This window comes from Euprymna scolopes, chromosome 16 (genome assembly GCF_053919585.1).
Source record: "Euprymna scolopes isolate OS-2025 chromosome 16, ASM5391958v1, whole genome shotgun sequence".
In the NCBI taxonomy this organism is placed as follows: Eukaryota; Metazoa; Mollusca; class Cephalopoda; order Sepiida; family Sepiolidae; genus Euprymna; species Euprymna scolopes.
The window spans coordinates 74,789,202-74,805,033 of NC_136497.1; the positions used below are offsets into that span (position 1 = coordinate 74,789,202).

Sequence of the window (15,832 nt, forward strand, 5' to 3'; positions counted from 1 at the left end):
CAAGATGAGAACAGTAGTCCGAAGAATCCATATAATGCAACTTACAAATCGTCATCTAAAAAATTCAGAAACAAGATGTCACTAGTTTTTATCCTTTTTGGTTAAAAAAAAAAAAGTTCTATGGAAGAGGGGTGAGATTTAAAAATATATCATCCTAGTTTTATTTTATACATTTATTTATTCAGCTTTTAACAAAATTCCATACCAAAGAGAGAATATCTCGTCACAAAATCATGGCAGCACCTATTCAAAGAAAAAGGACACCTTAAAACTTTTATAATTCAAAGCAAAGATTTAAAACATATGCGTTTAAAATAAAAGACCCCCTAAAAAATAAAAACAAAAATTAAAATACATAAAACATCCCTAAAAATATTTAAAAAAATATATATATAAAAAATTTTCAAAAAAGATCATACTTGAACAAAGCCGGCATTTCTCTCTGGGTACTTCCACTTCATGTCAACATCTTCATGCCATTGACATCCGAAAATAGGGATTCTTAAACAATATCATTTTTTTTTTTTCTTTTAGGGTTGCAGGGAAAAGGGAATAATTTTAAAGTTGTCATGATTTTTTTTTTGAAGGTGGGGCCTTTGAAATATGGAAGTAAATTGAGTGGGAGACTTCTCATATTTTTTTTATTCACGTGACCTGTGTGACAAAAAAAGTTGCCTGAATAAAAATATTTGAGATATTTTGCAAATTTAGATTCCTCGAAATTCCTTCAGTGAAAATGAATAAAAATAGTAATCTATCTATCTATCTATCTATCTATCTATCTATCTATCTATCTATCTCTCTCTCTCTCTCTCTCTCTCTATATATATATATATATATATATATATATATATATATATATATATATATATATATATATATATATATATATATATATGAAATACAAATTTATTTTCTCTTCCTCAATTAATACCTATATTTATGCATATATTCATCTGTATGTTTATGTGTGAACTCATGTGTCGGTTTCAATCAACCTTTCTCTCCATTTAGCTGTAATGTGTAATTTATTCAATATATATATATATATATATATATATATATATATATATATATATATATATTGAATAAATTTTCAATATCAAGATTTTTATTATATATATATATATATATATATATATATATATATATATATATATATAGTCTTGGAAGTTTTTTAACTTCTAAAACTATTTTTAAAAGATAAAACAAACCAGCATATATGTGTGTGACTATCTTCACTCGATTCGATACACATAACGAAATATTATTAATTGACGAATGTTTTATTGTTTTTTTCATAAGCACTATGATGTCTGTTCTATGCACAGATGGGAATTAATACAGATTAGTCACCTCAATACCACATTACTCTATGAGTATTGAGTTTTCGTTAAGAGTCGCACTTCTTTGTTTACAAACTCATTTGGGAGAAGTGACGTCACACAAATTTTAAGGTACGGATGACCAACACTGTATATATTGTAGTTTTTTAAATCAAATATAAAAATAGAAATTTTATTCGAACAGTTTTTATTTGAACTTTTATAACAAAATTATAACCTTTATAAAAAGAAGGCCGATAGCCATTAGTCGCGTGCTCTCGTGTAATTAATGAATGCGTAAATGTAGGATTGACATGAAAACTAAAATGACCGAAAAATGGGCTGAAATGACTTAAATAAATAAAAAGTAAATGGCTTAGAATGACTTTAATGAAGTTAAGAATGTATCCTCTATAGTATCAGACCTGACCGAATGGTTAATTGTAGGCATAGACCGATTCATATGATCCAAAAATTCCAACAAAAACCTAACAGCCAGCCATGGTTCTCCCCAGAATATGCTGCTGCCATTGCGCACAGAAATCACTTTTTCCATAGCTACCAACGTAATAGATGTACCGAGACTAAAGCTGCCTTCAGGACTGCCAGCAACCACTGTAAAAGAGTAATAAAAAATGCAAGAGAGCTATATGCTCAGTCCATCAAATTCAAAGTAGCTGAGCAGCGGCTTGGTTCCCACCAGTTTTGGCAAATAGCAAGCAGGATCCTGAACAGATGCGTGCGTTCTATCCCAACAATCATCAATGGATCTGAGGTCATCTCATCAGTATTAGACAAGGCCAAACAATTTGCCAAGGACTTTGCAGCTAACTCTACCCTCTGCGGTGAAGGGCATCAACTCCCTGTATTTCATCCTACAACAGACAACACACTATCCAACATACAAATATCTGTGCATTAAGTCGCCAAACTAATCAAGAACCTTGATTCCAGTAAAGCAACTGGCCCAGAAGACATTCCAATTATAGTGTTGAAAAACCTTTGACCAGAACTTGCTCCCATACTTACAAAACTGTTTAAGCATTGCCTTAAGGAGAAGTGCTTTCCAACACCATGGAAAACCTCGTCAGTATGCCCTGTATCTAAGAACTCAGGTGATAAGTCATCTCCCTCTCAGTACAGACCAATAAGCCTCTTGTGTGTCATGAGTAAGTTACTGGAATCCATATTAAATAGTCAACCACCTTAGCAGAAATAACCTCCTTAGTGACATGCAATATGGTTTCCGTTCTGCTAGATCTACAGCTGATGTGCTAACACTTATATCCCATAGGATTAGTGAATCTCTTGACAAAGGCTTCCTTTCCAGGGAAATTGCTCTTGACATATCAAAGGCCTTCGATAAGGTTTGGCACAAGATTTCCAGTTACGGTATAACTGGAAATGTTTTCTCAATAATTAAATCATTTCTCTCTGATAGGTTCATAAGAGTAGTGGTTGATGGGTAGAAATCAGAGGCCCACAGTATTAATGCTGGAGTCCCCCAGGGGTCCATCCTGGGCCCAACTCTCTTCATGATCTACATCACTGATCTCCCAAAACACATACTAAAATCATTCGTTGACATCTATGCTGATGACACGGCCATCAACGGTTTGTCATGAAGGATTGGCGAGGCGGGACCAGAGATTGGAGCTCGGGTGAGCACTTGCCATGAAAATAACGATAAAACAAAGACAGGCTCGCAACATCTCTTTTGTGGGAGAGAAGCTGCAGGGAAGAGAAAAGAGCACCCCTTTTTTCTGAGAAGTGCACGCCTGTGGAATTCTCTTCCGTTTGCCTGTTTTCCACCTGACTACAACTTGGACGTCTTGAAATCCAACATAAACAAATTCCTGATTTATCGCCCCCTTAAATAAGACACTTTATCAAATCTCCAATACCAACTATTACTATGGTATTATCCTATTGATTATTGTACACAAAATAACCGTTATCCCCGAGTGGCTTCCGGGCCTTGATAAGTGGTGATTCCCATGTAAAAAAAAACAAAAAACTTTAGGATGAATTGAATGACCTTAAGAATAACTTAAATGCTTAAAAAACAAGGGTAAAACCTCTTCATCATCCTGATATTCCCCCAATGCACTTTTTGTTACTTGCAAAAATAAACATGTAAATGAAACTAATGAACATAAAATGGAAATGTTAGAAGGCACGTTACATGAAATTCCAGCAATTGTAAAAAGTTCAGCACAAAAAGAAATTAATGTAAAAACATCTAATGATGGTTCTATTTTTAACACTTAACACTTCAAAAATTACTGAAGCTTAAAATAGGTGCAAAAGTTATGTTAACTTACAATGTGGATGTTATTGATTCATTAACTAATGTTATTGATTTATTAACTAATGTTATTGATTTATTAACTAATGGTGCATTTGGAGAAATTGTTGGATTTCAGTATTCAAATAGTGGTGTTGTCAGATGTGTATTAGTTCATTTTAAAAAATAAAAAGTTGGAAAGAACAAACGAAAAAAGTTTTCTTTTCTACAAGGTCAGTTTACTGGTATTCCTGTGACTCCTATTGAACAAATAGAATTTAATTTTAGTATGTCAAAGAAACAAACTAATAATCAAATACTAATTGCATTGCAATTATCTCTAAAACTTAGTTTTGCTTGTAAAAATGCAGGGAGCCACATTATGTAAACCTGATCCTCTAGTTCTGGATTTAAGACATGTAATGGAACCAGCACAGGCATATGTTATGCTCAGCCGAGTTCAAGCTATAAGCCAACTTTTTATCATGGAAGGAATTAAAAAAAAATACCCTTCACAGCCAGCAATTGAAGAACTATCAAGACTTAAAGCAGTATCTTACAATAATACTGAGAAAACTGTAAGAGAATTTACCATTTTAACTAGTCTTAATATTCGTTCTTTGCCAAAACAGATTAATGATCTACGCAATGATTGTAAGATGAAACAATGTAAACAGATTTGTGTACAAGAAACATGGTGTTCAGATAGTATTAACAATGGTCACTTAAATATTGAAGGATTCAATCTTAATCTTACAAATAGACGTAATGGGAAAGGTATTGCAAATTATTATAAAGAAGATTTCAAACTTAATGGTGAAGTAAACAATGACTTATTTCAAATGAAAAAGTTTTCTAGTAATTATTGTTATATAATAAATATCTATCGATCTCAGGGTGATGATACCTTTTTCTTTTTTAGAGAATTTATACAAATTAATAAGTGATTGTGACAACTGTTACATTGTTGGAGATTTTAACATTGATTTTCTCGGTATCATGCATCAAATAGTCAGTTCTATCATTTCTTATGGATGCAAGCAATTGGTACAATATTCTACTCATGAAAGTGGCAGTATTCTTGATTATGCATTCGTCAAATCAAACTGAAATCATGATTTTGATCTGCATTGGCCATATTACTCCGATTATGCTGTTGTATGCATAGTCGAGACAATATAAATTTAGCCAACATATTTGTTGGTGTAGAATAACACCATAAAAGCTATTGAAAAATTGCACAATGATGCTACCTTTTTTTTTTCAATAAAGTGTTTCTCACAATAACCTCGTTTTTATTGTGTAAAGAATTAGATTCACTGCAATCATAGGTGGAATCAGATTGAACGTAACACTCAAAAATGTTACTCCATGCCCATTGCTAAAAAAACAAGCCGTGCATGCGTGGTCCCTTTCTGTATGAAATATTGTTTTAATAAAAATTTGTGCTGCATGGGAATCCAAAGAAGGTGTGTTTTCTAGCCCTAAAAGTACCCGGGAGACAGAGCCAGATTTTTACCCAGTCACCCATACTGAATTTATATTAAGAACAATGGCTTCCACATTTTGGACAAGTTTCAGAAAAGTCTAATGGATAGGTAAAAATTTATGGGGCAAAAAGTGTCATTATTTACAATTCTGGTAAATTTTTGACCCCTTATGAGCCCCTTCGAATGCTGAATACCAGTGACAATGGACAAACTATGCAGTTTTACACCGTAACACATGTATATTTGAATTCAGCACCATGGGAGAGCACTATATAGATATACGTATCAAGTTTTTTTATTGAGAAATATGAAAAAAGGCCATTTTTAGCACTAAAAGTCTCCAGGGGACGCAAAGCAGAATTTTGCCAGACTCACCCATACTGAATTTATATTAAGAACTATTCCCTGTGCATTTTGGACAAGTTTCAGAAGAATGTAATGGATAGGTCAAAATTTATGGGGCAAAAAGTGTAATTTTTTGCAATTTTGGTACTTTTTTGACCCCTTATCAGCCACTTTGAATGCCGAATACCAGTGACAATGGAAAACTGTGAAGTTTTACACCTTAACACATGTATATTTACATTCAGCAACATGGGAAACCACTATATAGACATATCAAGTTTTGTTGAGAAATATGAAAAACGCGCCAGAAGAAAGGGCGTTTTCAGCACAAAAAATCCCTGGGGGATGCAAACCAGACTTTTGCCAGGGTCACCCATACTGAATTTATATTAAGAACAATGCCCTCCAAATTTTGGGCAAGTTTAGGAAAAATCTAATGGATGGATCAAATGTTACAGGACAAAAAGTGTCATTTTTGGCCATTTTTGACCCCTTTTCAGCCCCTGCGGGCAAAACAGGATTTTTCGCAAAGAAAAAAAAAAAAAAAAAAAAAATTTTTTTACTATGAACATTTATATATTAAAATATAATTTGTGACAAAATTTCAGGAAAAACTAATGGACGGTTATCCGTCAATCATCCGGACTAACGGACAGACGGACCCATTGAAAACATAGGTACCTCTCTAATAGATCGGGGGACAAAAATGTTACTCCATACCCTTTGCGTGAAAAAAATATAAATGTGTAACAGACCGACCGATGGAGTTACTTGCATGCGACTAAAAATGCCTTAGCATGGAAGGGGAAACCCTTCCATGCTAAGGCATTTTTAGTCGAGGGACAAAAATGTTACTCCATACCCTTTGCGTAAAAAAAAAAAATGTAAATGTGTTACAGACCGAAAGATGCAGTGACTTGCATGCGACTTAAAATGCCTTAGCATGGAAGGGGTTCCCCTTCCATTGCCAAGGAAAAGTTACAAATGTAAGTGCAGCATCTGTTAAGAACATATACTACACTTTGATCTTAGCCATGTGGCCAAGGAAAAGTTACAAACGTAAGTACAGCATGTAATAAGAACAGATACTACACTTTGATCTTGGCCAAAAGGCCAAGAAAAGGGTATTTATTTGCTCCCCCACTGAGCAAATTAGGCACAAGACCAATTTTTAAAGTGAGGAGTGAAGGGGAAATGGGGATCAGCTCCCTGGGGAGTAGGGGAGCTGGATAGTGACAATTTGTATGAAGGCTTGCCCCTACATTGACCAAGGTCTTATATGTGGGGTTGGTATTTATTTGCTCCCTCCACCGAGCAAATTAAGCAGAACGCCAATTTTTAATGTGAGGAGTGATGGGGAAATGGGACCAACTCCCCGGGGAGTAGGGGAGCTGGATAGTGACAATTGGTAGGAAGGGTTTCCCCTATATTGACAAAGGTCTTATATGTGGCGTTGGTATTTATTTGCACCCCCCACCGAGCAAATTAGGCACAAGGCCGATTTTTAATGGGAGGAGTGAAGGGAAAATGGGGATCAACTCCCCGGGGAGTAGGGGAGCTGGATAGTGACAATTGGTATGAGGGGTTGCCCCTAAATTGACCAAGGTCTTATATGTGGGATTGCCCCCACAAATAGTCTTTGCTTGCAGTATCTGCCGGAACAGATGGTGTTTATTTGCTCCCCCACTGAGCAAATTAGGCACAAGGCCGTTTTTAATGTGAGGTAAAAACCAGCTCCCCTAAAAGGGGTCACTCTGGTTACCAAAAATAATAATTGTCCCAGTATAGAGGGCCTCCCCCCCATTGACTGGTACAAACCATCTCAAGTGCAGCATCTGCCGGAACAGATACTACACTTTGATCTTGGCCAAAAGGCCAAGAAAAGGGTATTTATTTGCTCCCGCACCAAGCAAATTAGGCACAAGGCCGATTTTTAATGTGAGGATGAAGAGGAAATGGGAACCAACTCCCCGGGGAGTAGGGGAGCTGGATAGTGACAATTGGTATTAAAGGTTGTCTCTACATTTACCAAGGTCTTACATGTGAAGTTGTCCCCACATATGGTCTTTGCTTGCAGTATCTGCCGGAACAGCTAATACACGTTGATCTTGGCGAAAAGGCCAAGAAAAAAAGCTAAGAACAGCATCTATTAACAACAGACCTTTGATCTTAACCAAAAAGGCCTAGCACAAATGTGTTACGGACAGAATGACCGACCGACAGACACACCGATCGACCGACCGAGAGAGTGACTTATAGAGTCACTTGCACGCGACTAAAAATATGTTTATGCACTACTTTTTTTAATCAAACATCAGGTGTTGTTATTTATTTTTCCCATGACACATAAAAAGAGAACTGTTATTACAAGATATTTATGAAATTTTTTTTTATAATAATACCTTCATGAACTGCTTTTTTATCAAACAAAAAATAAACAGTTCATAAATATATTTAAAAAAAACGTTCATAAATATTGTTAAACTAAATCTCATTGAAAAAGAAAAAACAGTCAAAAATATTTTTTATTAGAATTATAATTTTATATTTGGTGAAAAAAAATTGCCAATGCCTCAGATGTTTGATAAAAAAAAAACAGTTTATAAACATATTTTCATATAAACGTTATAATCTGTTATAAAAGTTAAAATGAAGAACGCTGGAATAAAACTTTGGTAAATTTTTACTTGGTTTCTACTTTAACATTTTCCTTTAGAATGACAATTTTCGAGTACGCTGAAAACCAATATTGCATTTAAATTTTCCGCAAATAAGTTGGTTTCCAGATATTAAGTAATGACATTCCTTATGTTAAAAGTGGGGGCCATTGTTGTACGCACACGCGCACATGAAAAATATGCGATATGTTGATATTTTCCATGATCGGAGTGGTTCAGACCTTTATATGCCGTCCATTCAGCCAATAAAATTTGTGTTCTTGGTAGGACCCACAAATTAATTATCGGGACTGTCCAACCAACATGGCTCGAACCTGTGTGATATTGCCAGAGTTGACAGCAGGGATCGAGGACATTATTCCTGATAATCAATTTGCGAACCCTACCAAGGACACAGACTTTATCGAATGGATGAGCGGCCTATAACGGTCTGGACCACTTCAATCGTGGAAAGTATCAATATAATGAAATTATTGATGAAGAAAACTTCGTTGACTCGATTGATTCTTCGATACACACGCAAATCATAGAAATTTTATAGTTCCATTGTAAAAAAAACAAAAAAAAAATAGAAAATTTGGAAATAGAGAAACTGTTGGAATACATATGATCTAATTCATGAAATAGAAGAAGGGTAAAGGGAGAAGTCTTTCCCCGTATAATGAAAATAATTTGTGAACAATATTTGTTTAAAAAATCTATTTATATTTTATAATATTAAAAATAAAAAGAGTTTATATTGTTTAAAATCTTAAAAACAAGTTCTGTATATATTGTTTGAAATAAATACAAAGTGTTTCTTATTTGAACAAAGTTCTGCTTATATTGTTTATTTAAGAAAAAGAAGTTCTGCTTATTTATAACTATTAACTTCTGAAATATCGATATTATTGTTTACATATTGTTTACATAGTAACATAACGGTGATTAGGGGAACTTGGTTTCTTTTATGCGATATACAGACCGAGAGACTCAAGCTCCAATCTTGGCTGATTTTTTTTTTATTTGTAACGCAAGCCAATTAAAAAAATATTTTCGGTTTTATTTATTTATATTGTAAGGAGTGCAGAAAAATAAAATGCATAAATCTATTTAAAAATAAATAAAATAATAAAGAAGACGATCCCGTAGATTGTAGATTAAAAAAAATCTTCTATGGTTTTGTTTTTATTTATTCACGCATGCGCAGAATTTTTAAACCGAAAGTCCTAAACCGGAAGTTGTAAAGCGGAAGAGAATGGACGGTTTCAACATCCAAGCAATACGAGTTGAGTTTTATATTTTATATATATATATATATATATATATATATATATATATATATATATATATATAGATAGATAGATAGATAGATAGATAGATAGATAGATAGATAGATAAAATAATATTAGTGTGCGGATGATTGGTTTACTCCTAATTCAATTAATCGATCATTATAAAATTTGAAACACAACTGTCTGGTGTAAAAGTTGGAATATAATGTTCTTATAGCATTATATTACAACTTTAAATTTATATATATATTATGTAAATTTATACATATATTATGTAAATTTATATATATATTATGTAAATTTATATATATATTATGCAAATTTATATATATATATTATGTAAATTTATATATATATTATGTAAACTTATATATATATTATGTAAATTATATATATATTATGCAAATTTATATATATATATTATGTAAATTATTATATATTATGTAAATTTATATATATATATTATGTAAACTTATATATATATTATGTAAATTTATATATATATTATGTAAATTTATATATATATATATATATATTATGCAAACTTATATATATATATTATGTAAATTTATATATATATTATGTAAATTATTATATATTATGTAAATTTATGTATATATCATGCATTTGTATTTGTGTACAGATATATTTGAACATATTTTGTTGAAAAAAGTTAAGTCAAAATGTGATAATAATTTTGTTTTAATTAAAAAGGATTGTTCAAAATTTCCTTGAATATTTGAAATGCATCACAAAATCTCAAACAGAAATAAATAAATCATCTCTAACGCCACAGTCTCAAACCAGAATAAATGATGGCGATATTTTTTTCTAAAATAATTTATCATGTTATCGTCGAGGATCTTTAAATGAAGGTGAAAGCTAATCCATTTTCGTTTTGTTTTATTTAACTAATCTGTTTCTGCTAAATGCATTAATATAATCAGTTTAAAAAGAAGGAAAAAGTCATAAACCTGTGCGTTCCTCTGATACACTTTTATCAACAAAAAAAAATTAAAGAAAATGTTAATAAAATAACATGTTGAGTAATACTTATAAGTTCAAAACAAAGTTCTGGAACGTTCAAGTCAAATTTTTAATCCTTGGGACCCCAAAATCAACAGAGATTAGACCATTCCTATAATGATCCGATTCCTGTTGATTTTGAGATGGGAGTTTAGTTCTCTGCAGTTCTAGGAAGTCCACCTTCCCAGGCCTTGAGGAGGGGATAGTTGATTGCTAATCGCCTGAGGCGCTCTTACGGAGAATATCGACGGGGCTGCCCAGACACTTTTTGCAGGTCAGAGTGCCTCTCCTTTGGGGTGCTGACTTTTCATTCCCACCTTCCAACTCTGGTGTCTAAGTTCTTGTAGTGGGAGAAAACTAAACATCAGATATAAGTAAAATCTTACACTTAGTGTAAATTCAATTCTTAACGAAACATTCGATCTTAACATATTATTTTATGCTTCTAAATTAAACAAATGAAATATGCATGGTCCCCGTGAGTGCACAGTGAATGAGGCATACAAAAAATGACTAAGTTTAGCATTTGTCCCCCCCCCCACCTCCCATCATTTAGCCCCAAAAGTCCCCTGGGGACGTCACATCCTGGTGAAAATGAACAAATGGTGCAGTTTTAGGCGTTAACATATGTAAATCTGAGTTCAATGTAAAAAAAGAAATGACTAAGTCCATTATTTGCCCCCCCCCATTTAGCCCCAAAAGTCCCCAAGGCCTTAACATATTTAAATTTGAGTTCAACTGCTAAATAGACATACATAGAAAATTTTGGACAAATATGGTAAAATAGTCCCAAAAGTGGAGTGTTTTTATTAGCCCTAAAAGAGCCCCTGGGGCACACCCAAGAGTTATTGCAAAGTATAGACAAACAAAATTATATAGAAAAATCAGTTAGTTACACCTTTTCAGAAAGTTTTATAAAAATCCAAGGCATCAATTTTTTTTTAATAAGCAAAAATGTGTCAATTTTAAACATTTTAACTCGGAAGGAACCCCTGGGGGCGGGGCGGAGTTTTTCTGAAAAATCAGTTCTGTAACTCTTTTGCTTATATCATGTTTAATGTTTGTGCAAAATTTCAAAAAATTCCAAGACGTAGTTATTGAGAAAAGTGCAGGCAAGGGTAAATTTACAGGTCCACCCTCCTTTTGACTGAGGACCAATAATTATTTATGTGGGGTAAATAAATAAGCTCGAATTGGTTATATTTTATGCGTCGCCAGCATATTTAATTAAAATTAAAGTTTTAGATAACAGCGTAGTAATTTATATACACTATTTAAGTTCAGGCCTATTATTTAGTATTTTATTGATTCTATGCTTTTGAAAACTGTGAGAATGTAGTTGGAATGCTTGCTAATATATAGTGAGATAGTATTTTGTTTCCTGTAAAGTTTATACAAGACGTGTTCCAAAAGTAATGCCTCCTAGACTTTTTATTATGCCCGAATTGTTATGATGACTGAACTCATGCATTCATGACCTGTTGCAGAGATTTACGGTGTGAAACTCTAAAAAAACAACCCCTGTCATGGACATGTATCAGAAACAGAGATGTGTTATTGAATTCATGGCAAAAATGCATTGAGAATCGTGGTGACTATGTAGAAAAATAAATTCCGGAACATAATAGGTTGTTCGTTATGATGGAACCACTCCCTTCTTCATAGCTCCTCAACTTTTTAATTTGAAAAAAATTGAAGGCGTTACCCACGTATGCTACCTTCTTTAGATTAGAGGTTATACGTTGTTCGCAATCTTCTGTTTGGAACATTCTTGATACTTAAACATTTCTTCTATGTTATGTGTCATTTGAAAGCGGAAATCGTATATTTTATTAATCATTAAACTTACGAAAAAAATCTGAGCTGACATTGCACAAAAGTATGTCGCCCAGTACCTGAAAAAAAAAAAAGCCAAGTACATCAAGCTCCATGGAGAGCAGACAGAGCTTTAATATATGTTTTGATTAACATCATATATTATGTTGCAAGCAATTTCTTTTTTATTAATCACTTTCACTCCAAAACAAGACACTTGGACGTAAGGAACTACTATTTGAGACCATACCTATAAAAGATTAAGATGTTGGTTTATATTGCATTTGAACTTCTCCCTATCAGTAAAATTTGGGAAGCAGGTAAAAGGAAGAGAATACTTTTTGACATTCAGGAATCTCAACAGTAAAGGGGTGTGATTTTGTTGCTTAGCAGGCTTGTTGGGGATATGTACGTCGAGGGGGCATCAGTGCAATGAGTTCATCAGAACACATCCCATTAAAATACTTGTAAAACAGGCACAGCGATGCAATATTGTGGCGATGGGGGCAGGGGTTGGAGTCTAGTTGACAAAGTGGGACCTATAAGATTGCAGACCCTTTTCTGGACCCTATCCAAGAAGGAGAGGCTAGTGGTAGATGCAACAGCCCAGATGTGGCAACAATACTCCATGCATAGTCGAATGGTGACCATGTAGATGTACGGGATACTCTCCGGTGTGAGCAGTTTTCTAGCATGATTCTTTGTTAGTTTCTATAGTGTCGCTGCGTATTTCATCCATGTTACATTTATTATGTTGAAATAAATAAATACTTAAATACTGAAGATTTAAAAAATATATGTTATGCCACTTTTTATTTACAAACATTCTAATCACCATCCAGCAGTTTTTAGATAAATCTACTAACGTTGGCATTATGTATGTATTTCATGCAAAACAGAGAAAGAAAACGAAGCAGTCTTGACATAATGAAAAAAAATGATATACAATAACACTATTAATAAAAGTAACAGAAATTAAAACATAATTTGGTTTACTCCCCCATATAGTAGAAAAGTAACAACACAGATTGACAAAAATAAAAAGTGCACTAGAAATAATAAGATATTTATGATTATCTATAAAAATTATATTAAACTCGGTTCTAATTGTATATATGTACAATGATATTTCTTTAATAAAAATAATTAATAATAATGATAATAATTTTAAAAGCAGTAATTATAAGAATAGTTGTAATTGTAACACTAGTAATAGTATTAATAGTAACAATATTAATGGTACCAACCTAATGTAATATACAAACTAAATGTAAAACACAGTGTTAAGGATGAAGCAAAGGTATAATTCATTTAAAGCTATAGTTATAGTATGATGACATTTGAAAATGAACAATAATAAATAAAAAAAAATTTTTTTAAATACGAATAAAAAATATATTATGTTATCTCAATAGTTATGAGAACGTTAAAATAAAAACCTATTCTGTTTTGTTTTTGTTTCTGACAAATTTCTACGAAAAAGCCACTCAAAGACAGGTTTGTGTCAAATCTATTTAAATCAGTTCTATCTCTACTTATATATAACAGAAACTTTATCTATGGGTGTGACTGTATGTGTGAGATAGAGAGGGTTCACTACGGACTCCGAAACGGTTGGGCCCAGTTTTTGAAATTTCACACAAACGTAGTTTATGCGTCTGGAAGTGTTCTTACATAGATTTTTGTATCAAAATGCCTCCGATAAGTATCGAAAATCAATAATTTTAAAAAATCTGATTAAAAAAGTAACAGTGTGATTTTGACCAAAGTTATCACACTTATACAGCCTAAAATCACAATTGCATTTGAGAAATGTTTTCACCACACAAGCAGAGGGGCGCAGCCTATAAAATCAACAATATGTTATTTGATAAGGTAGGGGCGCATTTGAAATGAAGGCTTTTGTTTGGAGTACAACGAGAAATCAATGATAAGCGGCTGTTTCAAAAGGTTATCAAAAGAAGTGTAGAGTACTGGAAATCTGTGGAGACTTGCTGTCACTTAGACTCCAGGGAACACTATAAGTTGTTCTCAAAGAGTGTGTGAATACTCCTAGTGAGTAAACAATAATAATAATAATAATAATAATAATAATAATAATAATAATAATAATAATAATAATAATAATAATAAAAAGAAGACTTTAGGCATAACATGGATCGACTACAAAAAGGCATACAATGGGATCCCTCAAGAATGGATAATAGAATGCTTAAAAATGTATAAAATACCAAGCAGGATCATCAACGTGACTGAAAATGCGATGAGAACATGGAGACTAGAACTGACAGCTGATGGACAACACATAACAGAAATTAACATACAAAGAGGCATCTTCAAAGGAGATTCACTATCACCATTACTGTTCATCATAGCCATGATGCCCCTGAACAATATAGTGAGAAAGTGCCAAGCCGGATACAAGTTCTTTAACATGGAGGAAATAATGAACCACCTGATGTACTTGGACGATCTTAAACTCTTCGCAAGGACCAAAAATGAACTAGAGACGTTAAAATGTCACCAGGATCTTCAGTCAGGATATCCAAATGGAGTTTGGCATGGAAAAGTGCTCACTACTAGCTATAAGAAAGGGAAAGCTTGAGACAACAGAGGACATGAAACTACTCAATAAAATGGGCACTAGGGCAACAAGACACCTATAAATACCTAGAAGTACTGGAAGCATACACCATCAAAGCAATAGAAATGAAAGAGAGAATTGGAAAGGAATACCTCAGGAGAGCAAAAAAACTTCTCAAAACCTAATTATATAGCAGAAACCTAATAAAAGGCATAAATACATGGGCAGTATCACTAGTAAGATACTCTGGGCCGTTCATAGAGTGGACTAAAGAAGAACTGAGATAGCTCAATCAGAAGACCAGGACACTCATGACCATGCACAAAGCACTACATCTGAAGGACAATGTTGACCGACTCTCGGTAAAAAGGAAAGACGGCTGGAGGGGACTGGTTAATATAGAAGACGGTGTGAATGACAGCAAGAAAGAACTAGAAAAATTAATAATGCAAAACACTGAAAGAATAATCATAGAAGCGAGAAATACGGAAAAAAATCAATAAAACAGAAAACAAAGGGAAAAAGGATAAGGCAAGAAAAGGCAAGAAAAGAAAAGTGGGAAGAGAAGCAACTACACAGAAGATTCATAAGGATTAGAAGAGATGAAAATAACGAAAACACTTGGACATGGATGCAAAAAGGACACATAAGTCGAGAAATTGAATCCCTAATAATTGCAGCACAAGACAACTCGATAAGAACCAATCACATCAAAGTAAAGATCGACAAAACACAAGAAAAGAACAAATGCAAGCTGACCATAGGGTGAATATCAAAGAAAAGGAGAAACGGAGCAAATACACAGAGCTAGCCAGAGAGCTGAAAGGAATATGGAAGATGAAGAAAATCAAAATAGGAGCACTAGAAAAGAGAAATTGGAATCAAAGGAATTACTGCAAAGGTACAATGAATAACAATAATGAAAACAGCTGAAATCTTAAGAAAACCCCTTGAATATGGAAACTTACACAGAGAAGCAACAAGCGCAGGCCAGACAAACTACTGCAA

The 15,832-nt window shown here is 33.3% G+C and overlaps 2 pseudogenes; both read right to left on the bottom strand.

Moving 5' to 3' along the window:
• Positions 1-6,394: 6,394 nt before the first annotated feature.
• LOC145296385 (U2 spliceosomal RNA) lies at positions 6,395-6,573 on the bottom strand (annotated as a pseudogene).
• Positions 6,574-7,121: 548 nt separating this feature from the next.
• LOC145296437 (U2 spliceosomal RNA) lies at positions 7,122-7,335 on the bottom strand (annotated as a pseudogene).
• Positions 7,336-15,832: the final 8,497 nt, after the last annotated feature.